The sequence below is a fragment of the Tenrec ecaudatus genome, chromosome 11 (genome assembly GCF_050624435.1).
Source record: "Tenrec ecaudatus isolate mTenEca1 chromosome 11, mTenEca1.hap1, whole genome shotgun sequence".
NCBI classification, from domain to species: domain Eukaryota; kingdom Metazoa; phylum Chordata; class Mammalia; order Afrosoricida; family Tenrecidae; genus Tenrec; species Tenrec ecaudatus.
Window position 1 is genome coordinate 152,075,065 of NC_134540.1, and position 26,173 is coordinate 152,101,237.

General features: G+C 40.8%; 1 protein-coding gene and 1 pseudogene across 2 annotated transcripts in view; one reads left to right on the plus strand and one right to left on the minus strand.

Moving 5' to 3' along the window:
* The window catches only part of CLDN10 (claudin 10), a 216,856-nt gene that overhangs the window by 33,788 nt on the left and 156,895 nt on the right, over window positions 1-26,173 (plus strand). The window lies entirely within an intron of this gene.
* Window positions 427-1,228, minus strand: LOC142460915 (small ribosomal subunit protein eS1 pseudogene; annotated as a pseudogene).

Genomic DNA, 26,173 nt, shown 5'->3' on the forward strand with positions numbered 1-26,173 from the left:
GTCTAACCTGTCAATAGCTTGATGATGCCTTCTTGTGGACGAGGCCTTCATTAGGATTCTGGAATCTTCTTCTCTTTCTCCCTGGTGACGGGCCACACACTGTCTCACTGTTCTGTCTTCCTATTGGCAAGCCACTCTGAGGCCTGCAAGGAGCCCCTTGCTTGGCTTCACCTTCTGCTTGAAGAGCTGCACTCAGAGAGATGGAGGAGCAATGTGGAGACCTGCACCTGAGTTGAGTTGCTTCTACCACCATTGGAGCCACAAGACTTTGGACCCACTGCCTGTGATCTTCCTGCATTCTGCATCATTGCATGTGACTGTGAGTCAGGAGAAGGATCTTTGGACTTATAAACTTGACCTGGACTGAGCTGGGATGTTTTCTTTCTTTTTTTTTACAATAAGAACTTTTATTTGTTAACATTAATTCTGAATTTTAAACAGATTCTTGAACTGGTGGCTCATAGCCATCAGCTCGCTCCACTTTTGCACCTGTCTCATCGCCAGTAGTTTTTCCATAACTGCCACCTTCACCATGAAGCTCCATGAGTTTTCCCAATTCAAACTTGGGCTTTTTCAGCATCTTTACTTTTCTGACAAACACATCATGGAGAGGATAAATAGACTGGAAAGCCTTTTCTATGTCTTTCCCAATGCTGTCTGGAATCAATTTATTGACCACTTCTTTCAAGTCATTCGTCAGCACCTCTCGGGTCATGATTTCCATCATTTTCTTTTGGATTTGGCGGACCTGCTGATGCTGAGCATAAGAGGTCTTCCGAATCTGATTATTGCGTTTTTTAGTAAAACCAACACAGAACAGACGAACTAGATACCCATCGGTAGTCTTGACATCAACATGAGCTTCAATCATGGTCTGCCACTTCTTGACCATGGAGCTCATCTTGTCCCGTGTCAGGTGCATGCCGTGGAAGGTGGTCAGGCAGTTTTTGCCCTGAACATCCTCGGTAATTAACTTAAATTTCCTAAAGGCAACCTCGTCGTTCTGTAGATCAGCAAGGCTCACTTCAAAAACTCGACCCTGGAGGCCATCAGATGCAATTTTGGTTCCTTGAGTCCTGGTGACTAGTGTTTTCCCAATATTTCTTATATTGAACATAGCTGGTGCTTTCACATCATACCAATCTTTCTTAGAAGATGGATCAACCACTTTCTTCTTAGCTCCTTTTTTGCCACCTTTGGTAAGGCGCTTATTCTTGCCAACCGCCATGGCATCGTGCAGAGAGCCAAAAGGGCCGGGATGTTTTCTTAATATACAATTCCTCTTTGATATAAAGTGCTTTCTTTTACATATATGAATGTCACTGGATTTGTTTCTCTAGTCCACCTGGACTGACACACTAGGTTATCATACTTTTTTATGGTTCTAATTGTGAGTTGTGAGCAGGACTTTGAGCAAGACGGCAGACATTTTGATATGAATGATCATTATTTAAGTACAATTAATTTTGTTATACATTTATTACTATGTGCTCTATTTCTCAAGATTAAAAAATAAAGAGTTAGGAATGTTAGTGGCTATCTGAACCCTGCTTAGAGTCAAATTGACCCTTTCGGCTTTCACAGTCATTGTGTAAGATTAATAAGTAGTCTGTTGAAAAATAGATGTCAAGATAATGAATTAGAGATTTCTTCTTTTATTTACTCATAATGTTTTGCAAACTTATTGTGTTTCATGACTTTGTGTAGCCTGGCATGTATCTTAAGAATTATAGCCCACATGCATGTACTATGTGATTATGTTCTTAGAAGAAATCTGTATAAATATCATTTGGAAACTGGGGTGATTCAAGTACCCACCAAACAGACTTATTGCTGTAGGATGCTTCAATGTTAGTCTCCTAAATAATCATTTCCCCCCGTTCCATTTGGAGTGATTATTATTTGGGCTCATTGCTCCAGGGCCAGGACCCAATATTTGGGGTAGCATCACCTCATGCCTCTGCAAGTCTCTCTCACTTGCACATTTGTTTCATTTTTCTAATTACAGATAAGCTTCTTTTTAAAAAATGTTTTATTAGGGGCTCATACAACTCTTACCACAATCCATACATACATCAATTGTGCAAAGCACATCTGTACATTCATTGTCCTCATCATTTTCAAAACCTTTGCTCTCCACTTAAGCCCTTGGCATCAGGTCCTCTTCCCGCCCCCCTCCTCGCTACCCCCTCTCTCATGAGCCCTTGATAATTTATAAATTATTGCTTTGTCATATCTTGTCCTGTCCGACGTCACCCTTCACCCCCTTTTCTGTTGTCCGTTCCCCAGGGAGGAGGTCACATGTAGATCCTTGTAATCGGTTCCCTCTTTCCAACCCACTCTCCCTCTATCCTTCTAGAATCACCACTCATACCCCTGGTCCTGAAGGGATCATCTGCCCTGGATTCTCTGTGTTTCCAGTTCCTCTCTGTACCAGTGTACATCCTCTGGTCTAGCCAGACTTGTAAAGTAGAATTCGGATCATGATAGTGGATGGGGGGAGGAGGAGGAGGAGGAAGCATTTAGGAAGTAGAGGAAAGTTGCATTTTTCATCGCTGTTATATCGCACCTTGACTGACTCATCTCCTCCCCCATACCCCTCTGCAAGGGGATCTCCAGTTAGATAAGCTTCTTATGACTTAGAATTCAGTGTTACTCATGATCCTCAACACTTGGGAGTGATGGAGTATATTAGACCTTTCTCACATACTGTTGCTCTCTACAATTTTCTATTCAGAGATCCCAATTGCTTTATTTTTTTCCTATTTGGGAAGAGTCAGATTCCACCTCTTCTTACTTTCCCTCAGAATCCTATTTTAAAACTGAGATCCTGTGCTCTTTGAGAGCTGGTTCTTTACTCTTGTCATCTGTAAAACCAAAGTAAGTAGCCGAGTTCCACATAAATTACAGATGTTCAGTTTAAGATGGTGGATGTATATTAGAGTGCATTAGAGGGAAGCCAGGGGTTGAAGCAAAGAACTCCTCTTTCTTAGGCCTTCAGGTCTGGTCCAAGCATTTTTATTATCTGACAAGAGGAAAAGCCATTCAGTGAGTGCTTCCTGAGAGCTAGTAATTGTTCTAAGCACCAGAGTCACAGCAGAAAAGAAGACAGAGCCTTACCGGCATGGAACTTTGGCTGTAAAGGGAGCAGAGGGAAATGAGGTTAGAATGATGGAAACCACCCTGAAATGCTTCCTTTTATATAAGCATGATCCAGCTGTAAGACTGCTCATCTGACTCACCTCCCTTAACCTCTTCACTAACATTCCAGGAGGACACGTCTGCTGCTTTTCATAGGAAACAAGGAACTAGAGTTGGGACATGAAATGAAGGATGACTTTCTCAATATATCTCAGATATGAACTTTTGATCCTACTGTGGAGGAGGGTTTGCTAAAGATAACTTCTTCCTAAAACTACAAAAGCTCAAGGAAATACCCCAAATAAAAAAGGCACCTGATTTATAGTTTTCAAATGTTCTCCTGTGGCTAATGGCCATAGGATTCAGGGCAGGCCAGTTGGGCTGTTCATGGAGACCACATGCTTTTGTTAGTCTTTTTCCACGCAGAATGTTCAGCATCTTTTTAGAAGTGTATGGAAATTGTTCATGACTTATTTGCTTATGATGTTTTTATATTGGGTTAAAACAGCAATATACAGTGAAATCAGCCATCTGAAGGCATTTTTTCCCCTTGAAGGTAAACTATATTTTTAGCTCCTATAGTACAGGAATAGCAGCTTGTGTTTTTCTCTATAATACTCTGTACTTATTGAGCACAATGCATGGTTGCAAAATAGGGGGTTCCATAAATTAGTTTGCTGCATGAATGGATTTATTTATTCATGAATAATTGTTTATTCATGAATGAATACAGCTATTCACTTTGTACTTTTCTTCCCTCCTCCAGCCCCTTGTATTCTATCTGCCATTTTCTCCATTCTTTGGATTCAGGAGTACTTTCCATGCCATTTTCAAAAAGAGGGGCAGGGGTAGAGGGACATAAATTCACATTGACCTGAATTGAAAAGAGAAAGAGAAGCACGAGAAAACCTTTAGCAGATTGGGCCAAACATCTCAGAGCAAGTTGCAGATTAATCCGGTTAAATGGCTCGGATGTTTTGGATGAGGGAATTCTCTCCCAGACAGGTCAGCTCTCCTACTAACCCTCAGGTCTGCTTCAAGGAAGAGTCCTCTAATACAAAACATCCTGCAGGTTCAATTTAATTACAACATGTTGTGCACGTTGGACTTGAAGATGACTCAGCAGAAAGCCTCTGCTATGACCCTGAAAACAGATGCCTCCTAATGCAATAAGGGGACATGCGTCCATCCAAACAGAGAGGGCCTGGGACAAACACGCTTGAGGAAGCTTATTCTTTCATTGGGAGAAGCAATCAGACGGGGGGTCATTTGGGGTTAAACTTTTCCTTCATATTTCCTTTAAATATAAAACTACAGTTGCTATCTGCAAGCCGAAGAGATCATCTAGCCTTCTTCCTCCTTTAAAAAAATATTTCATGGTGTGTTAGGCGAACGTTTATCCAGAATATTAGCTTCCTCCTTAATGATTTTGATGTGAATTGCCCCATGACATTGATTACAAGTTCCACAATGTGTTGACCTTCTCATTATTTCTATTCTAGCAGTTCTGTTTCCATTTATCTAACTCTCCTGCCCCTCCTTCCCTTTTATCTTTGCTTTTGTTTTCAGAGTTGATTGCTTAAATGCGTACTTACTCACAGGTGGCATTATTTATTTCAAAAACCGATCTACTATTTGACTGAAAATTGGCCTCCAGCAGTGGTATCAGATCCAAGTTCAAAGTGATAACCTTCCTGGAGTCTATCAGTCCAGTAAATCTATCTTTTTTCCTTTTAAGGAATTTGAATTTGGTTCTATCTTGGACTTCTTGCAGCTCTGGTCAGAATGTGAGGTAATGGTAACTTGGAGCCATCTAGTTCTTCTGGTCTCAGGCGAGAAGAGGCCATGATTCATGTGCCCTATTAATCCCCTTCTCTATTCTTTGAATCTTTGGCTTCCTTCATTCTCTTTTCTTTCAGACAAGTAGAGACCAAAAAGTTGTGTCTTAGATGGCCACTAGCCATGGATACTATTCATCTAACTAGGATATAAAACACTGCTTTTATGAAATCTGTTTTGTTTTACCAAGTGTCTGAGTTGTCCCATGAGACTATGGTCCTAAGACTTGTAATCCACTAAAAAAAGCAATCCTATGAGGTGTTTGAATATGTTTCTAGGAAGTCTCTGTAGCTGTACCCCCTATGAGATTTTGTGCTTTATTATAAATATATATATATTTATGAAATATATGTATAGTTCACATTTAAATGTGTACAGTCATGCACCATGCAAGATCCATTAAGGCAACGTCTGACCACATATAAGTCCATGGTATCAACCCCCTGTGAAGTCGATATATTGAAAACAACAACAACAACAACAACAACAAAAAAGAAAACAACAAATGGGTGCTACTTTGTGACCCACATAAAAATCCTTATTATTACTCTGTTGTTATATTTAATAAAATTTAGTGCATCCAGAAGTTTTTCTTTAATTTTTAAAATTCATTAAACACTATGCGGAGCCCTGATAGCATTTTGGGTTATGCTTTGAGCTACTAACTGCAAGGTGAGCAGTTTGAACCCACCACCTGCTCCCGAGGAGAAAGTTGAGGATTTCTGCGACCATAAGGATTTATAGCCTTGGACACTCACCGACAGGGACAGTGCTACTCTGTTCTATTGTTACTATGAGTCAGAATCCACTTGATTGCAATGAGTTGGGAATATGCTATATACCAAAATAAACATTGGGCTGATGATAGATACTAATCATACCTACTTGTTCCAATTTAAATATAAATTTGGCTTAAAGACTGACTTAGAAATAGAACTTGTCTAACTCAGGGACAGCATGTATCTAATATGGTGTTCACATAAGTCTTATAATGTCTATTTCACAGAATGTGTCGATATTAAGTGGCACATGAATATACACGCATATGTTTAAAGATACACCTATAAATGCACATATATTCACACATGTCTTTCTATAAAAACATATGTAGACATATGTATCGATGTAATCCCATTCATCTTTTTTGGTTGCTATTACTATTGTTTCAAGACTACATGTTACCAAGATTGTCCATTATTCTTGCATATTTCTTAGGATCTTCATTTGCTTTAGTCAAGTTGTACAGAGTTCACTTATATTGGATATGACCTTTCCCATTACCCCCAAACAAAAACTGTCTCCTATTTAGAAACTGACTCTTCTACCCTCCCATTGTGCATTGGATGGTGTGTTCTATCGATGTCTATGAGACTGAGTTAGCTAGCGGTATTATTTAAATTTTCTATATCTTTGTTGATCTTCTTTATAATTATTCTGTTCATCATTATAAGTGATGTATTAAAGTCTCTTACTATGATGTAGACCTGTATTCTTTTCTTTTCAACTTGGATAGTTTGTTTTGTCTTTATTTTAGAGCTCTGTCATTGGGTGCATAAATATTTATTGTTGTTTTGCTTCTTGGCAAACTCACTCTTTCATCCATTATAGAATGTCCTTACTTGTCTCTTTTAATAGATTTGAACTTTGTCTGTTTTTTCAGAAATTATTATTGCTCCTGCTACTCTCTTTTGGTCTTATTTTCTTGGTATTTCCCCCTGTCTTTTGATTTTTAACCTATTTGTGTCTAAGATGTATCTCTTATAGACAATGTACTGAGAAGTCATGATTTGTTGTTCTGCCACCCTGTCTCTTAATTTAATTTAATTCATTTAATCCATTATGATTAGTAGTAGGTATTGGGATACTGCTGCCATTATGATATATTGTTTTGTGCAATGCTCATGATTTCCTTGCTCCTCTTACTTTTTTTGCTGCTGAGAAAATTATTTTGGTATGTGGATCTTTCTTACTGTCATTTGTTGTTGTTATTTGGTGTTTACCGAGTCTTGTTTTCTTCTTTACTTCAGTAAGTACATTTATTAATTTTCTTTTTGGGTCCTCTGAAGTTTCCTTTTATCCTCCTATAATTAAGTCAGTTATATCTTAAAATCTCTGTACCTTTTTCCTTTTTCTTTTTTCCCCAAATGCAGCTTATTTTTGAGTCCTACCAACTCTTCTTTCTCACCTTTTATGTCTAGCTGTTCCTTGTCCTCACACATTTCCCAACGCCTTCCCACCTGTATACTTTCCCACCCATGCCAGCCCATTTGACTCTAAGGAATTCCAAGTAGCACAGGTAAAAGCTTAACTCAGGAATATCTGATATTAATTTATTCATCAAATGTCAATCATTGGTGGGTTAGAGATAGCACTCTGACCTCCCATGTGGGAGGCTTGGGTGTGATTCCTGGCCAATGCACCTCGTGCACAACCTTCCCATCAATGAAGGCTTGAGTGCATCACTATGACGCTGAGCAGGTTTCAGCAGAGCTTCTAGTTTAGGAGAAACAAGGAAGAGGACCTGGAAATCTACTACTAGAAATCATCTTATGAAAATCCTATGGTTCGCAAAGGTCCTATTGTAACTGATCATGGGACTGATGGAGCTCAGGTAGCCTTTTCTCTTCCCTGGCGCATGGGGTTACTTTGAGTCAGGGGCTGATTAAACAGAACTAATAGCAACAGTAAAACATGGAAGGTACTTTGCTTGGTCTGTAGGCAGATAAAAAAAATAAGTCATTGCTTCTGTTCTTGAAGGAAGATTTAAATTTGAAGGCAGGACTGAAGCAGAAGAGGACAGGAAAAAGAAGATGATCCATATATGCAAATACCGATGGAGGGGTCGTTGTGTGGGACGGTCAACATTTTGGGCTGCTAATCCAAAGACTGGAATTCAAGTTTACCCAGAATTATCTCAGAAGAAAAACTTAGTGACCTACTTCTAAAAGAGGAGTCATTAAGAACCCCTGTGAACATTCTTACGGTACTTCTTCCAAGACAGATCTTTGTCACTCTTCTGGCAGTCTTCCTTACTCATTGTGCTGTTTCCCCAGGCACGTGACATTTTCCACACACCACTATTGCTTGAATCAGGCTCCCCCTTGTCCTGGATTCAACAACATTGCTCTTTAATGCTTGAAATCTGCTTTTCATAGCAGTGGGTTAGAAATATGGAAACCCGAGTTCATATATGTATTGGCCTTGAATAAGGATATATATAAAAACAAATTTTTATTTTAAAAAGGTTTCTGTAATCATGTAAAAAAAGAAAAGGAAAAATAACCCCTATGAAACAAAGTTCTACTCTGGCACACATGGGTCACCATGAGTCCACAGCAACTGGCAGACAGGTGCAAGTCCAAGCAAGACCAAGTTGAATACATTCCTCTGGTGCAGCGATTTACTTGATATGGCTCTTCTAGCCATAGACCTCATAGCCAAATAATTGATTGAAATTGTTCAAATTGTGTATATTTCCTCTTGTCCTGATAGGTCTGGGCAATAGGAAGTGGGGGAAATGCTAGCAGCATTATATGATTCAGGTGTGAGAAATTGTTAACAGGGTTAATTATGATAAAAACTTGGAACTCTAATGGAAGATTGGTCAGTTTTGCCATCCTGCTTGGTATAAAATGAGGCAGAGGCAGAGGGAGTCTCACTCCCATCAAGGAGTAAGCTTCAGCTATGAAGCACATCCATTAGACCCAAGATCCCTGGCACACTGTACTTCCTTGGTCCAGGAGAAAAGCTGTAACACCAAAGAATGACCACAGCAGAACCAAGAGTCCGAGCAGAAGACAAAGCAATGGGCTTCCAGCCCACGGAGCAAGAAAAGCTGAGTGCCTTTGGGTAGGAATCTTTGGGGGACCGAGGTTTACTGAGCCTCAAATGCTGAGGCTTATGGTAGAGTGGAGTACCCTTCAAGCATTTACTAGCAGTGTAATAGTGCCCAGGCAGGGCGGAACGTCAGGAGCCTCAGGGCTGATATGGCAAGGACAAGGGAGGTGTGTCTGACTGCAAGGATTGTGTCTGGAGCATTTCTGAACTTGAATGGCTCCATCCTCATTTTCCTATAAGCCCCATAATTCTGAATACTGTTTACAAATTCTGTGTGGTCATTGCAATAAATTGTCAGATCTAGCAGATAATGAGAAAGTGCTGTGGAAGGGAGGGCTTATGTAAGAAGTGGTAAAGAAGATACTACATGAAGCAGCCTTGGGCTCCTGAGTTTGTTTCTTCTTCCCTCTTGTGAAGTCACAGGAAGTCAGCTGTCATATCATACCCTTTTTCTTTTAAAAAAATCATTTTATTGGGGCTCGTATATCTCTTATCACAATCCATCCATCCATTGTGTCAAACACATTTGTACATTTGTTGCCATCATCATCCTCAAAACATTTTCTTTCTACTTGAGCCCTTGGTATCAGCTCCTATTTTTTCTCCCCTGCCATACCCTTTTTCACAGTCTCAAACCAAACTCATATTTTTTCCACAAACTACTTCCTCCTTCAGCCTTCTTTGCTCTGTCATGGCCTCACACTCATTCTTTTGTCTTTATGGAGCATTATATTGTATCTATTGTGTCCAACTATTGTTGTAGTTTATTCATTTGCCTGGTCTTGAGTAAACAGACTGTCTTAAACTTGTAATCTGATGGCATGTCTGTTTTCCAGTTTGAGAGTTAGGTTTAGTGTCACCTTGGACTAGGGAGGATTCTAAATGGCTTGGCAGTTAAGGCCTAATAATTCCCCATGACAGAAACTAACAACTCGTAAGCAGCAATATAATGAGATTTCCTGTGAGTTGCCAATCAGTTGTAAAGAGATTAGAGTGAAATGCAGCTCCCATACTCAGGTCACAGCCTTGATGAAATTGAAGGAAAGTTTCCTCACGAGTGTGACCTCTATGAGAGTCATCCCCTTGCTTTATGCTGGGTCTAGATCCCACATTTGGCTCATTGACCTCTGGGTCTTTGGGCTTGACCCAACTGTCTGCCATGTTGCCTGGTGATTCCAGGCGTCATCTACAGCCTGCCATCGTATCTGCCAAACTTGGATTCATTTGTCTTTCTAGTCACAAGCCTGACACGACGACCTTGGATCCCCCTACCTCTGTAGTCAGCAGTCTGTGGTCTTCCTACCAATCTTGAGCCCACCAGCCCCTGAAATAGGAAGCTCTATGAGTTAGCAGAAGTCTCTGACTTAACATCTGACCCACAGTCTTGAAACCTGTTTGGACTCCGACTGACCCACTTTTACAACTGTGTGAGCCATTTTCTTGGTATAATCTCTTTGTGTCTCTGTCTCTCGCTTTCTCAATTTGTGTGTGTGTGTGTGTGTGTATGTGCATAATTTTGCTTCTCTTGAGAATCCAGCCTGAGCTATCTACTTACCTCCACATCTCTGCAGACTAGCCTGGTTTTCTAGCATCAATAGCTGCTCAAGAAATATTTGTTGAGTTGAATTAACTCCTTAAATTCACAAGCTTAAAAAGTCTACCTCAGGCTAAACAACCTTCTTCTACATTGCAGTTAGTTTTGTGTGCAAATAAATCCTTTTCAGTTAAAAAATAAACCAATGTGTAGACATGAAGAGAGGATAAAAACAAAATGTGTCAGACCCAGAATGAGGCTCTGTATTCTTTTTTTCTAAGTTGAAAAAAATTTAAATTGTTGTGTGACTCTTGAGAATACACACAGCAATACTACACCAGTTGAACAATTCTCGATTTCTTTAATGCCACCGATTACACTCTTCACATTGTGCAGCCATTCTCAGCCTCTTTCTGAATTGTTTCTCCTGCATGAAAACAAGCTTCCTGCTCTCTGAGGTTCCTATGTAATCTTTTGCATTATTGTTGTTAATTTGATCCCATAAAGACAGTTCTCAAACGAACATAGGACTCAAGGCAGACATTCTTTAAATTTTTTTGCTAATTTATTTTTTATATTAAAAAATCATTTTATTGGAGGCTCTTACAGCTCTTATAACATTCCAGACATCAGATGCATCAAGCATATTTGTACATATGTTGCCATCACCATTTCCAAAATATTTTCTTTCTATTTGAGCCCTTGGTATAAGCTCCTGGTTTTCCACCTCCTCCCCAACCTTCGTGAATCCTTGGTCAATTATATATTGTTATTACTATTTTGTATCTTATAATATCTGTTTTCTCCCTTCACCCACATTTCTGTTATTTGTCCCCTTCTGGGTGGGGCGGGCTATATATCCAACCTTGTGATGGGTTCCCCCTTTCTACCCCTTGCCCCTCCTCAGCCATCCCCGTACCCTCATGATATTGCTACTCCCACTACTGTTCCTGAGGGGTTTATCTGTCCTGAATTGAATGTGTCGAGAGCTCTTAACTGTACCAAAGTCCTCCAGTCTAGACAAATTTGTAAGGAAGAACTGGGTCATGGTAGGGGGGCTTGGGGGGAGGAAGCATTCAGGAATTAGAGGAATGATGTGTGTTTTGTCGGTGCTATAATGTACCTTGGTTGAATCATCCCTTCCTTATAACCCTTCTGTGGGGGGATATCCAATTGTCTACAGATGGGTTTTGTTACTTGAGCTACACTATTGTTTGCTTTTAAGAATTCAGAGCCTATTTTGGTTTAAAGTTTAAAGATGATCTCAAGACAATCATTTCAGAAATTCTTCCAGCCTCCACGGCTCCAGAAAGTCTGGAGTACATAAGAATATGAATTCTACTCTCCATTTCTCCTCCCTTTGCTCAGGATTCTCCTATAGCATCTCTGATCAAAATACTCAGGAATGGTAACAGAGCACCATCAATTTTTTTCTGGTTTCTTTTACTCAAGGAGACAATTAGCCACATATTCTACATCCACCTCATAATAACTCCATCGGACAGAAAGCTCCCAAATGGGTTTCTAGGCTGTCATCTTTCTGGTAGGAACCCTCGTGGTACCGTGGTTAAGAGTTCAGCTGCTAACCAAAAGGTTGGTGGCTTGAACACATCAGTGGCTCCACAGCACTAAAATCCTAGTGATCTGCTCCCATAAAAATTACAGCCTAAGAAACCCAATGAGGAAGTTCTACTCTTTCCTGTAGGGTTGCTAGGAGTCAGAATCAGCTTGATGGTACAAACCAACAGCAATGTTTTTTTATTTGTTTGTTTGTTTTTAACTATTTATTGTGAATAAGGAAGGTATACACATCAGATCATCAGTTTACATGGAACCATTCATGCATATTTTGTTTTAATTCATCCTTTGCAGTTCCCTCAGTGTATCATCACTTATTCCACTTTCTCTCGGTGTTTCTTATTTCCATTCCTCCATCTCTCCCAAGCCTCTGAACAACCAGTTTGCCCTTTTAGCAGTCCATGGTACTTTCAATATTCTTCTCCCGCACCACAATCAAATGCATCCATTCTTCTGCAATCTTCCCTATTCAGTGTCTAACTTTCATGTACACATGATGCAATAGAGAATCCCATGGCTTGGGTCAGGTGTATCTTAGTCCTCGAAGTAACATCTTTGCTCTTCAGACTCTATAGGTCTTGTGCAACTGATTTACTGGCTTAGTAGCCTCGTATAACTTGTTCTTACTTGCCCCAGATGTGGTGAGCCATTCCTTTTAACTGTGCTCACACCAACCTTGTCGAGTGTCCATTAGAGAGAGCCGTTGTTATGTGCTTTGTGACCCGAGCACTGGCTGGAGCAATGAGCAGAGCCAGATTCTGCAATGTTGCCTCAGTGATTACTGCCAGTGCTCCCTGATGGGCACACTGTCCCCTCTATCCCGGGTCACATTCTGCGGGCTACCCTTCCCAATCTGCTTACATTGAGGGGAGATCATTTGACTTATTGTCATCAATGGGGACAGGCTGCATAATGGTGCCAAATTTACCCATGTCCTGATCCTCAGAACCTGTGAATGTGGTGGGCTTATGAATTGAATTGTCCTTCCTTCCCCTCAAAGGATGTTGGAATCCCAAGTATCTTTGTAGCGCCTATTATATTAAAAGTTTGAAGTACATACTTTAGTTTGTAATAACAAACAAGTGTTACTTTGTGATGTGAATCAAAATATTATTGCTATACTATCATATGAAAGATGTTTCAGAGTATCTGGAAGTGCTTATTAAATCCTTTATACATAGAACCGTATATTATATAATATAAATTAAGGCAAGCATGTGACAAGCTAATGTTAGATATAAGTCACACTTTTCTAATTTAGGTACAAATTCCACTAGAAGGCAGGTTCAGGAATGTAATTCACTCACAATCCAAGGACTAACTGGCTGACGGCGTATAGAACGTTTAGCCCAGTGCTTGGGCCCCAGAGGAACTCATCATAAGGAACAAGACATAGGATTGACTCTACTGTGGGTCTGTCTTGGCACTATGACAATTGCTTTTTAGATGTTGTTAGCTGCCATCAAGTCACCCCAACTCATGGGGGTCCCAGGCACAGTGGAATGTCGATGCTATCTGGGACGGCTGCTGCTCTGAAAGTTGTTCAGCTTCACAGAAACACACCAGCTTCCACTGACAGACAGATGGTGGTTACATCTGAAGTGTGTTTGTCAGGAATTGAACGTGGGTCTCCTTCCTAGAAGGAGAGAATTATACCACAGAAGCACCACTGCACTGCTCCTACCCCCACTACATAGATAGATAAATATTAGACTATAGAACTTCATAATGACAAATGAAAAGGAACTGGCAATCTTGTTTAAGGGCAAGATTTCAAATAACCTTGAACACTTGTAAAAAGATTAAGAACAAAATTTAATTCCTGCAACATTAGTAGTTATATATTTAAGATACACATATCAATGGCACAACAAAAATTATTATTGGCTTTGGGAGGAAAATGAGGAAGAAACTCAAAATCATAAAACAGACCAGGTTTAGTGGTTGGATAGAGATTGGTGGGATGCCCAATAATGTGACCCTGGGTCACCCTTTGGGTCTGGTATTAAGCTCATTTCCATGTTAGAATAATCAACCATTTAAGATAACAAGGATGGCAAGACTTGGTCTTACATCCTTTGGATATATTGTCAGGAGAGACCAGCCCCTGGTGCTTGATGAATCAACATATGATGGTGCTTGACCAGTCCATCATGCTTGATAAAGTGGAGGGGTGATGAAAATAGGAAGGCCCTTGACAAGAGGGCTTGGCAAAGTGGTTGCATCAAGGGGCTTGGGCGCAGGAATAATTGTGAGCATGGCCCAGAGCCGTGCATCTATTCATTCTGTTGTGCATAGGTCACTATGGGTCAGAACTGACTTGATGGCACCAGAAAGGAAGAGCCCCATGATCAGAAAAGGCAGGAAAGCCCACAAGGACACCACAGGTTTAGTCTTAGTGGGTTTGGGGAGGAAAGGGCATGTCCAGATGTCAAGTGTCTGGGGATAAGAAAGAAGTGGAAGCAGAGAGCAATAAAGGGCTCTGAGCAGAGTGAGACCTAATTTTGATTTTCCATTCGGTAAGTGCATTGTTGTGGCAGGGAGGAGAAAGATGGGAGTGAGTGGGAGAAGATCGGTGTGCAGGTTTTCAAGCCCCTTCTTAACTTGGGAATTTTGAAAACATCACTCCTTTTTGCTTCTGCCTACGGTCCTCCATCAACACTCCCCTTTCCCTACCTTGACTTAGGTATGGCTAGTCTTTGAGACCTGAACTTAAATACAGGTCGCTTTCTCAGAAAGCTTTGCCTCCTGCTAATTTTATCAGCGACTGCTGTGTAGCCTCTGATATCACCCTGTCCTTTTCCTCCATAGCCCCGAGCAGAAGTTTATTATTGAATATTTATTGGTGAGATTAACATTTATCTCTTTGCATTTTAACTTATTTATTCCTTCATTTCATTCAACAAATATTCATCGAGCACCTACTTTGTATGCTAAGGACCGCACAAGGTGCTGAGGAGACAAAGCGAACTTGGTGCCTGACTTAATGGAAATAAGTTTAGAGGGAGAAATAAACATTAGTTACAGACGCATACAAATATACAATTTAAGATGAAGATAGACGCTGCAAAGGGAAGCTATGACCTGAAGCTCTCTCAGGCAGAGTCTGGGCTGGGTTTAACTGTCCGATTGCCACAGGCTCTCTTCCCTACTTCTCAGTTTTCCTTTGGACAGGATTCCTACCTCCTGAAGGCATATGGGTTTGCCATGCTGGATTCTGAATTACTCTAGATTTAGAGGGAACACACCCAAATCTAGTACCATCAAGTCAATTCTGACTCACAGTGGCCCTAGTGCAGATCAGAACTGCCCCCTTAGGGTTATGAAGAATAAATATATTTTTTAATAAAATACTTTTATTGGGGGCTCTTACATCTCTTATCATAACCCACACAATCATCTATTGTGTTAAGCACTTTTGGACACATGCTGCCATCATCATTTTAAAAACATCTTCTTTCTACCTGAGCCCTTGATATCAGCTCCTCATTTTCCCCTTCCCCCCACCCTCCCTCATGAACCTTTGATAAGTTATAGATTATTATTTTCATATCTTACATCATCCTCTGTCATCCTTCACCAACTTTTCTGTTGTCTGACTCCCTGGTAGGGGGCTATATGTTGATCCTTGTGATCAATTCCCTCCCCCACACCTTATCCCCATCCTCCTGGTATCTCTACTCTCATTGTCGACCCTGAGGGGTTTATCTATCCTAGAATTCCGATGTTGTGGGCTCTTATCTGTAGCAGTGTGCATGCGCTGGTCTAATCTGATTTGTAAGGTAGAAGTGAGGTCATGATAGCGGGGGAAGGAAGCATTAAGGAACTAGAGGAAAGTTGTGTGTTTCATCGGTGCGACACTACACCCTGACTGGCTCATCTCTTCCTTGTGACCCTTCTGTGAGGGGATTTCCAGTTGCCTAAAAATGGGCTTTGGATCTCCACTCCATGCTTCCCCCAACAAATTCACTTTAGGTATGATTTTGTTCTAGATCTTAGATGCCTGATACCCAGTCCTTTCACCTCATGATCACACAGGCAGGTGTGCTTCTTCCATGTGGGCTTTGTTGCTTCTCAACTAAATGGCCGCTTGTTTATCTTCAGATCTTTAAGATCTCAGACACTATATCTTTCAATAGCCGGGCAACATCAGCTTTCTTTACTACATTTGCTTATGCACCCTTTTTGTCTTAAGCAATCATGTCGGGAAGATGAGCATCACAGAATGCCAGATTTATTATAACAAACTGTTCTTGTGTTGAGGGAGTACTTGAGTTGAAGCCCAATGCCAAAGACTAAATCTTTATGGGAACAGACAGCCTCATCTTTCTCTCAGAGAGCATCTGGTGAGTTTGAACCATGTATCTTGTGGTTAGCAGCACAACACAAAACCCACTGTGCCACAGGGCCCTTGGATTATAGGGAGGGTGGTATTATATGTAGGAGGGAATTTGATAGTGGTGTGCTTTGACTGTCCGAACAGGGGAGTTTGCACTTTATCTCAAAGCAACAGGGAACCATAGGAGCTGGGATTCTAGCAATACATTTCACTGATGCTTGTAAAATCTCTACAGGCCACTGTGCCTGAAGGCTCTGATGGCATGACAGTTAAGTACTCAGTTGCCAAACAAAAAGTTGGAAGTTCAAATCCACCCAGCAGTTCCACAGAAGAAAGGTCTGGCACCTTGTTTCTGCAGAAAGCACAACTAAGAACACATGGTTAATTTAAATCTTAGAAACTGCTTTTGCACTTCCAGCCCAAATGGATGCTTCAAGTCTTTTATCTCTCACTTGGAAAAATTTATTTCCAAAACATTCTATTCTGAACATATGTTTGTAAATGTATTATGGGAGTAATATATAAAGGTAGAGGAAATAGCACAATGAACCCCCATGTGCTAATCTTATACTTGTCAATAACTATATGGGGCAGTCAATACATGGGGCAGTGCTACTCTTTCTCCTGAGCTCACTCAGAGTTGGAGTCCACTCAACAGCACAAAACGAGAAAAGACGATTATGACTTGAAGTAAATGGATTCTTCTCATGAAGTAGACAAGGAGAGCCCAAATCATAGAATCTATGAAGCAAAGGAAAGTCTAAAAATATGCATATAAAGACATTTATAAAAGGAACATCATGTTTTGTGGATCATTTATTTATTTATTGGTGTGGACGTTTTAAGTTAGTAGTTCGGAAAAACGATCCTTTCCAGATGGAAGAACTTGAGCAAAAATTTGTCAGATTTTTGGGACACAGTGATCTCAGTTTTACCACGTTTCTCACTCTCTTGGTGCTTTGCCTATTCCCTCTGTAAAATGAGGGTGATACATTTAGCATTGAGCCGACGTGGAAATCAGGACACAGTAAGTCATTATAAGCATAGTTAATAAATACCTCTGGTTCAAACCAAAAATCACTGCCATTAAGTTGACTCCCATTCATAGCAACACTACATAGGGTTTCTGAGTCTGTAAATCTTTACAGGAGCAGACAACCTCATCCGTCTCCCAACGTGGGTTTGAACAGCCAGCCACCGTACCAGTAGGGCTTCCTGACTTAAGCAGGCCTGATAGTCCGTGAGAACAGGAGAATGAATGACTGGCACAGTGCTTGACAGAGAGTCAGACCTCAGCCAGTGTTTGTTTAATCCTTATAAATTGCTTTTGTACTTCCACTCCAAATGGATACTCCAAAGCCAAGGCCTTTACTTTTTCCTTTATCTCCCATTGGGGAAAATTTTATTTCAAAAGTATTCTCTTCTGAAAAATAGTTTGTAACTGTATTAGGGGAATAAGAATATACAAAGGGACCGGAAAGCCAAATCATTGCCCCTTCAGTTCTCAGGTATAAGGACAATAAGTTGGATTCCTGGCTTCCTTCACAGGTGATATACCAGGTTTAATGTTTGACATCTACAAATGCATAACCTTTTAGCATATCCAATGTGCTTCGGTACTCTGCAGTCATTATTTTTGGTGCTAAACATTTCTTATCTCCGGCCAATGTGCTCTTCAGCTTGGTTCCAAGTCCTTTTCACATGAGCTTTGGTCCTTTTCACATGAAACCTTGCTTTCATGGTATAAGATGCTTCCAGTTCATTCTTGACCTTAAATAAACCATTTCTCCAGGGATCTTGTTTTGTTGTTATTTTTTTTTAGTGGGAAGCAGTATTTAGAAAGCACAATGTGGATAGGAAGGCTGCTCATTGCGACAGAATTCGGCGTCATATCTAAGCCCTTTCAATACATAGAAGGAGAAAGATAGCAATTTTTTTCTATACTTTGTTGTAAACAGAAAATATATCATGTGTGCCTACTACTATTCCTAATTCAAATATAAGATACAGTTTCTACTTAATGTCATTGAAAGTTTATATTTCTTTTTGAGCTCACTGATAAATTCAGTTCGTAATGAAAAAATAGAATTTCTGTTTTCTGCTGAATATATTGTTGTTTAATAGTAATTGTACACTATTATCAAAAATATAATAATTAAAAGAAAAGAATTATATCAAAAAGGTTATTTCTGTAAACCATCTCTGATTCCTCTGCAGTTTTGTGTGTGTGTGTGTGTGTGTGTGTGTGTGTTTAAGGAGCCCATTGGGCTGCAATCCCCATGGTCACCAGTTCAAAATTACCAGCAGCTCTGTAGGAGAAAGACTGCACTTTCTACTCCTGTAAATAGTTATAGTCTCAGACACCTACAACAGGTCACTATAAGTCAGCATCGACTCCATGGCAGGGAGTTTGGAGTTTGGGTTTGGTGTGTGCTTTGGTCCTTGAGATAGACCCTATATCCAAGTTCTGTGGTTTAAAAATAGAATCATTTTAAAAGTACATATTCAGCTCCTTCTCAGGGAGTCCTGACCAACGTTGGAGACTGCAATGATGTGTCCTGCAGAGGCCTTGAGCTGAAGTCAACTATTTATTAACTCAAGTTTCTGCAAATTCAGGGAATGATATGTAGATAGCTATGCTTCCAATATTCACTTTAACCCAGTCATCTGTATTTGCTGCTAATCATCAGTTCCTTAAATGGATGGGAGTTCATTTCACTCCTGAAGTTCTGGTCTTCAGGAGAAAAGTACAAAGTCCTAGAGAGTTAGTGCAGTACTGGATCTGCTCACACATCTGGGTTAATCTCCCCAGGTTATGAGGAGGAAACAAAGATCCAAAACAAAATACAAACTCACTGCATTGAGTCAATTTTGACTCAGAGTGACCCTATAGGACAGGACAGACTGCCCCCTGTGAGTTTCAGATATTTTAACTCTTCACGGAAGTAGAAAGCCCCATCTTTCTCCCAGAGAGCAACTGGTAGTTTCAAACTGCTGACCTTGTAGATCGAAAAGTGCCTACAATCACAGCCCGTAGCAGGGACAAGACCGGAAACGAATCTGTTCAACTAAGCCTTCTCATCCTCTTTGCTCTCCACAAGTAAGTACCATTTTAAGAAGCATCATAGTGCAACCATTACATACTTGCCTGCCCACCATAAGGTTGGCAGTTCAGATACACCCCAGAGCTCCTCAGAAGAAAGACCTGAAATTTGCTCCTATAAATCCTGTGGATGAGAAAGCCCATGTTGTCAGGAAAGACCAGTCCCTGGGAAAGACCTCATGTTTGGGAAAGTAAAGGGACAGCGAAAAAGTGGAAGGTTCTCAAGGAGATGGATTGACACGGTGGCCATAACAATGGCTCAGGCATGGAAACAATTTTGAGGATGGCACAGGACTGGGCAGTGTTTCATTCCATGGTGCATAAGATCACTATGGGTTGGAACGGACTTCACAGCACCTAACAACAACCACAGAAAGCCCTATAGACCCAGTACTAACAATCATTTTGCAGGGAACAAATGAAACCCATTCTAAAAGTTTAGTTTCAAGGCTCAAGATAGATACCAAATATTTATGAAAATCCATTTGACCATTGGGAAAGTATTTAGGAATTGCCCCTAGGGAAGTCTTTATTGTTTACTTTAAAAACATTTTGTCTCGATAATAAAGAGAATAGTTATCCGTTGTAGTGGAAGACTATTTCCAACATGGAAACAGAAGATTGTTTCCAACCCCGAAGACAATATTCCCATGATCTTTTTATTTTAGAACAACTCAATGTTTTGTTGTGAGCTGCCATCAGTTTGGCACCTGAGCATGATGACCCCGTCCGTGCATGACAAAACAGCACTACTGTGATCATAGGGCTTTTACTGCATTCCACGGGGTCTTTACTGCATTCCATAGGGCTTTTACTGCATTCATTTGGGTGTCAGTTGCCAAGCTTTGCTTCCTTCTCTGTACTAGTTTGGAAGCTCTGCTGACACCAGTTCAGCGCCCTAATGGCATACTAACCACTGACTAATGGGTGGTGCCTCAATGTGAGGTGCATTGGCTGTGAACTGAATTCGCATATCCTACCTGGAACATGGGAATCCCCCCAGTTAACCACTGCTGCCCTCTAATACAGCCTTACTTTAAATTAATTCCGACCCTCCTGATAGCAAATATTATCTTTCTTTTTCCTAGTTCAGTAAGCCACTCTCACCTGCAAGGCCCTGGGTTAAAAAACAATCTTCTAACAATTAGAACCCTCAAGATGAAAATCACTGGGTCATAGAACTAGTAAGTAGAGAGATGTAGGCTGGTGAGTTCTTCATCTGAAATCTGCAGAGAGAAATGGTGCAGTGGTCAATGGGTAGGAATTGATGACAGTAAATATCCTTCTGAGTCTAGATAGAATGAGAGGTTTTTATTCTATAGTTTATCTTATGCTCGGATTAATGTAGCTCATGTGGAAGAGAGAGCAGCAGTCATTTACATCAAGATGCATAGCATACTCTTCCTTCCCCTTTTCATCCCAGTTCAAGTTCAGCCTCTGCATACCGTCTCCCCCACTGACACTCAAAGTATCAGAGTAAGTCCTTAGGGGAGATCTCCATGGTGCATCCATCTTTGGGACACCTCTGCACAAAGGAAAGAACAAGTTGTGTGGGAGTCACATCAACTTCCTGTTGGCCATGCACATTCTGCGTCCTTGCACTGTCCCCCTTTTAAATCATACACATGTCCCTTCTACTGATATTATCTCCTCCTAGCTCATCTATATTAGCAGTTAAGTCCTTAGTCCAGGGATAAAAGAGAATAAAGTTACTGCTGTTCGTATTGTTGTTGTTAGGTGCCATCAAGTCTGTTCTGACTCATAGCAACCTTACATACAACAGAATGAAACTTTGCTGGGTCTTGCACCCTCTTCAAGATGACTAGGTTTCAGTCCATTGTTGCAGCAATAGTCTCCATCCATCCTGTGGAGGGTCTTCTTTTTCGGTATCCCATGAAGACTAGTTCCAGGATAAAAGAGAACTAGGTGGACATATTAAAGACCTGGGAAGTTATTCAGCTAAAGCCCCTGTACTGACTCATTCTTCAAAGCCACCCAACCAATACCTGTACCCTTTATTCCTGCTCTTCCAGGCTAAAGAGGAAGGGGGATAATATACGGCCAGTTACAGGAAAATCTACCAGTACAAGAACAGAAAAGCGTAAGGTCCTAATCTCAACTAGCAATAAAAGCCTCCCTGGGAGAGAAAGAGAGATCTAAATCAGAGTTCATTAAAAGAGAGAGAGAGAGAGAGAGAGAGAGAGAGAAAGAAGGAAGGGGAATTTCCCAGCAGGCCAAATACAACTCTAAGATTCAAAGCAAATGAGTTTGGTGAATTAGAAGAACTAAGGTGGGGTGGGGGTGGTGGGAGAAGAAGAACTAAAGGAGATTAAGACTTGGAGCTTTGCTTGGAGAGAATGCCTATGATGGGAAAGTAGAAATGATGGGAAAGTAGAAATGATGGGAAAGTAGAAAGCAAGAGTTCCACAGCGGAGGGCTTGTCCTAGCACCCAGCAAAGTGCTCACGATCATTTCAAATTTGGTCTTTGAATTGTCCTGAAGGACTTCTTTCCCAAGGGCCTAGCAGAGCTTTTCATTTAATTGTCAAACCAGAGGTATTGACGGTACAAATGTTTAACAAAACGGTTGGTTGTTAACCAAAAGATTAGCGTGTCCAGCCCACCCATGGTGCCACTGAAGAAATAACTGGTGGTCCACTTTTGAAGACTCAGTCACTGAAAACCCTGTGGAGTACAATTCTCCTCTGACATGGAGTCGACAGGAGTCTGAGTCAATTCCACAACTCCACCACCACAGGTTTCTAGTAGGCCAAACCGAACATTTATTATCTACTAGTTGTAGGCATGGCTGTTGCAGAAAAAACATTTAAAAAATCCTCTCCTTTAGGAGCTTATAAGCTACTATCTTGTCTTTGTTTTAAAGCACCAAATAAATGACAAAAACAACAAACACAACAAAGAACCAAGGGACAAGAATTAAGCCTAAAAAGAATACACTTTTACCTCCTTTGTTGTGAGAGGCCATTGGGTTGCTTTTGACTCATCGTGACCCTTTGAACAACTGAAGGAAACACTGCCTGGCCTTCACCATAACAAAACGCTTGTTGTGTTTGAGCCGCTTGTTGCAGCCACTCTGTCAATCTGTCCCGTGAGGGTCTTCCTGGGTTTGTTTTTTTTTTTTGCTAGCCCTCTCCTTTTTTCTTTCTCTTTTAATTCAAAGATCATTTCATGGGGAGCTCTTACAGTTCTTTATAACAATCCATACATCAATTTTATCCAGCATTATTGTACATATGTTGCCATTATTATTTTCTAGACATTTACTTTCTCTTGAGCCCTTGGTATTAGCTCCTCTCTTTTCCCTCCACCCACTCAACCCACCCACCTCCACCCTCATGACTCCTTGATAAATTATAAATTATTATTATTTTCATATCTTACACCAACCACCTCCCCCCATGGTTTCTGTTGTCCCCCTGGAGGGGAATGCGACATGCGCTTATGTGTCAATCATTGCAATCGGTACCTCCTTCCTTCCCTCCTCTCCCTTCCTTCCCCATACCCATTTCTGTTCCTGGGTTCTGTGTGGCATGAGCTCTTATCTCTTAGCTTTACTTGTGTACATCCTCTAGTCCAGCCCGTAGTGAAAGGCAGTCCTGGCGTCATGATAGTGGGGGTGGTGGTGAGGAATCCTCAAGGAATCAGAGGAATATTATGTGCTTCCTCGTCAGTGCTTTACTGCACCCCAAATGACTCATCTCTTCCTTGGGACCCTTCTGTGAGGGGATGTCCCATGGTCTACAGATGGGCTTTGGGTCTCTGCTCTGAACCCCCTCGTTCTCAATAATATGTTTTTGTTTGTTTGTTTTGGGTCTTTTGATGCCTGTTACCCGATCCCAAGAACATCTCATGATCACACAGGATGGAGTGCTTCTTCCATGTGGACTTGTTGCTTCTCTGCTAGATGACCGCTTGTTTAACTTCAAGCCTTTATAACTCCAGATGCTGTATCTTTTGATAGTCAGTCACCGTCATCTTTCTTCACCACATTTGCTTATGCACTCATTTTGTCTTCACTGATTGTGCTGGGAGGGTGAGCATCACAGAATGCCAGCTTGTTAGAAGGAAGTGTTCTTTCCTGGAGGGAGAGTATGAGCACAGGCCCTAAGTCTATCCACTACCTCAGTGTATTGCCATATAAATATATGTACCTTGGCCAATACCTCTATTTTTATGAATTAATGTATTCACATTTGTACAGCACCTATGCTTATACCTCTATCCATGGCTTTACTTCCTAAATCATTCCTCTGTTTCCTTTTACCTTCCTCCTGCCCTACCATCACCGTAGCCCTACTTCTGCCTCTTAGTAATTCCTCTCAGCTAGATTGCTGTTGCTCCAACACCCCCAGGATCTCTATGTCCTCCTCGTTGTTGATTTTAATTCCCTAGTTGTTCCCCTGTCTACAGTGTTGCTTGCTCACCACTCCCTTCCCCTAATTCCTTCTCCCCACAAGTCCCTCCAGAACTGTTGGTTCCATTGCTTTCTCCTCGAGCTTGCTTCCCATGCCTATCTTATATAAGTAGGCAAACCAACAATAACAGAGATCAACAAAAAGAAAACAAAAGATTGAAAAAAAGAAAAAAAAAACCCACACAATTCCAGGTCTGTCTGCTGACCTTTATGACTATCTCTTCACTCATCCTGGGGGAATTTCGAGAGCTGCCCCTCCTAGCCTGAAATCTGTTTGCGGGGCTCTTCTTTACTGAGCAGGATGTCTCTCTCTATGGATTGGTCTCTCCTAATAGCATGTTCAAAGTATGAATGGTGAAGACTCACCATGCTTGTTTCTGGATTTCTTCCAAGACAGATTTGTTTGTTCTTCTGGCAATTCATAATTCAAAGGTATTGTTTTTCTTTGGTGAACATTAATCACTGTCTAGTTTTTCTATGCATATGAGGCAATTGAAAGTACCATGACACCTCTCAGTCTTAGAGGTGATATCTTGGCTTTTTAAGGAGGTCTTTTGAAGATGTGTCCAATTCAATACACTATTTGACTTCTTACCTCTGCTTCCAAGCATGGCAATCCAAGAAAAAATGAAATCTTTACAATTTCTAACCATTTTATGTTTATCGTGATGTTGCTTGTTGACCCAGTTGCAAGGGGGCGATGTTTTCTTTATGATGGGTGTAATCCATATGCAAGGCTGGGCTCTTTGACCGTCATCAGTAAGTGCTTTAAGTTCTACCTTTCAGCAAGCAGAGCTGTGTAATTGTATATCAAACTTTGTTAATGTAACTTCCTCCAATCCCGATGCTGTGTTTTCCTTCAGGGGCCAGAGTCTCAGACGATTTGCTCAGAATTGAGGCTGAATAAATGTGGTGAAAGGAGACAACCTGGACTCACACCTTTTCTTATTTTAAGCCACAAGCTATCTCCTTGTTTGTTTGAATGTCACCTCTTGGTCTATATATAAGTTCCCCATAAAAACAATGAAGTGCTCTAAAATTCCTGTTCTTAGCTATGTTATCATAATTTGTTATTATCTACACAATAAAATGCCTTTTTATAAACAACCAAATGTAAGTAGACATCTTTCTGGTACTCTCTGCTTCCAGCAAGGTTCCATCTGTCTGACTTCAGCTACAGTATTCCCTCATTCGAAGCTCTCTTCTGGATATGGCTGCCATATTTGCCAGTTTCCTCTTGATGTACTATATACTACAGCAACCATTTTTAAATGATCTTCAGCAAAATTTATTTGCATGTGATATTGATGACATGTTAGATCATTTCCACATTCTGTTAGGTTGCATGCTTTTGAAATGGGAACAAATATGGATCTCTTCCCATCAGTTGGCCTGATAGCTGCTTTCTTCCACATTTCTTGGCATAGACTAATGAATGCTTCCACTGTTGCATCAGTTTATTGAAACATTTCAATGGATATTCTGTCAATTCCTGGAGCTTTCTGGGCTTTGTGGACTTCTTCCTTCAATACCATCAGTTCTTGATCATAGACTATCTGTTGAAATGGTTGAACATCAAATATTTTTTGGTACTGTGCCAGTGTGTATTCTGTCCATCTTCTTTTGAGGCTTCCTGTGCCATTCAATATTTTGTCTATAACCCTTCCCCAAATCTTTAGTCATTGAGTCAATTCCAACTAATTGTGACCCTATCTAGCCTTTGAAAACCCTGTGGAGTCCACTCTGACCCACATGGCCTTTCTACGACTGCACATCTTCACAGGAGCAGATAACCTCACCTTTCACAGACAAGAACCTGGTGGCTCTGTGTCACCAACCTTGCGATTAGCAGCCCTATGCTTAGCCCACAGCACCGTCCTGCAATATTGCAACCGGAGGCTTGGTTTTTTTTTTCTTCTATTAGTACTTTCAGTTTGTGAAATGCTGAAGGTGTTCTTTTCTTTTAGTTATCCAACTCTATGTCTTCGCACATGCCATTGGCATATTTTACTTTGTCCTTTTGAACTCGCCTTTGCAGTCTTCTGCCCAGCATTTTCCCTCATCATTTCTTTTATTTGCTTTAGCTATTTTACATCCAAGAGCAAACTTCAGAGTCTCGTCTGACACCCACTGTGATCTTTTCTCTTGTCCCTGGCCTTTTAAATTATCTTTTGCTTTCTTCCTGTATGATGTCCCAGAGTTCCTCCTTCAGCATACTTAAAGCCAAGCTAGCGTTAGACACTTATCACTACTGACAAAATGGAAACTCTAAGGCAGTAGTCTTCTTGACAAAATGTTTTTCTGCTTGATAGTGGAATGATAAACTCAATGATCATGATCATAGAGCTCAGCCTGAGTCTACCAACCA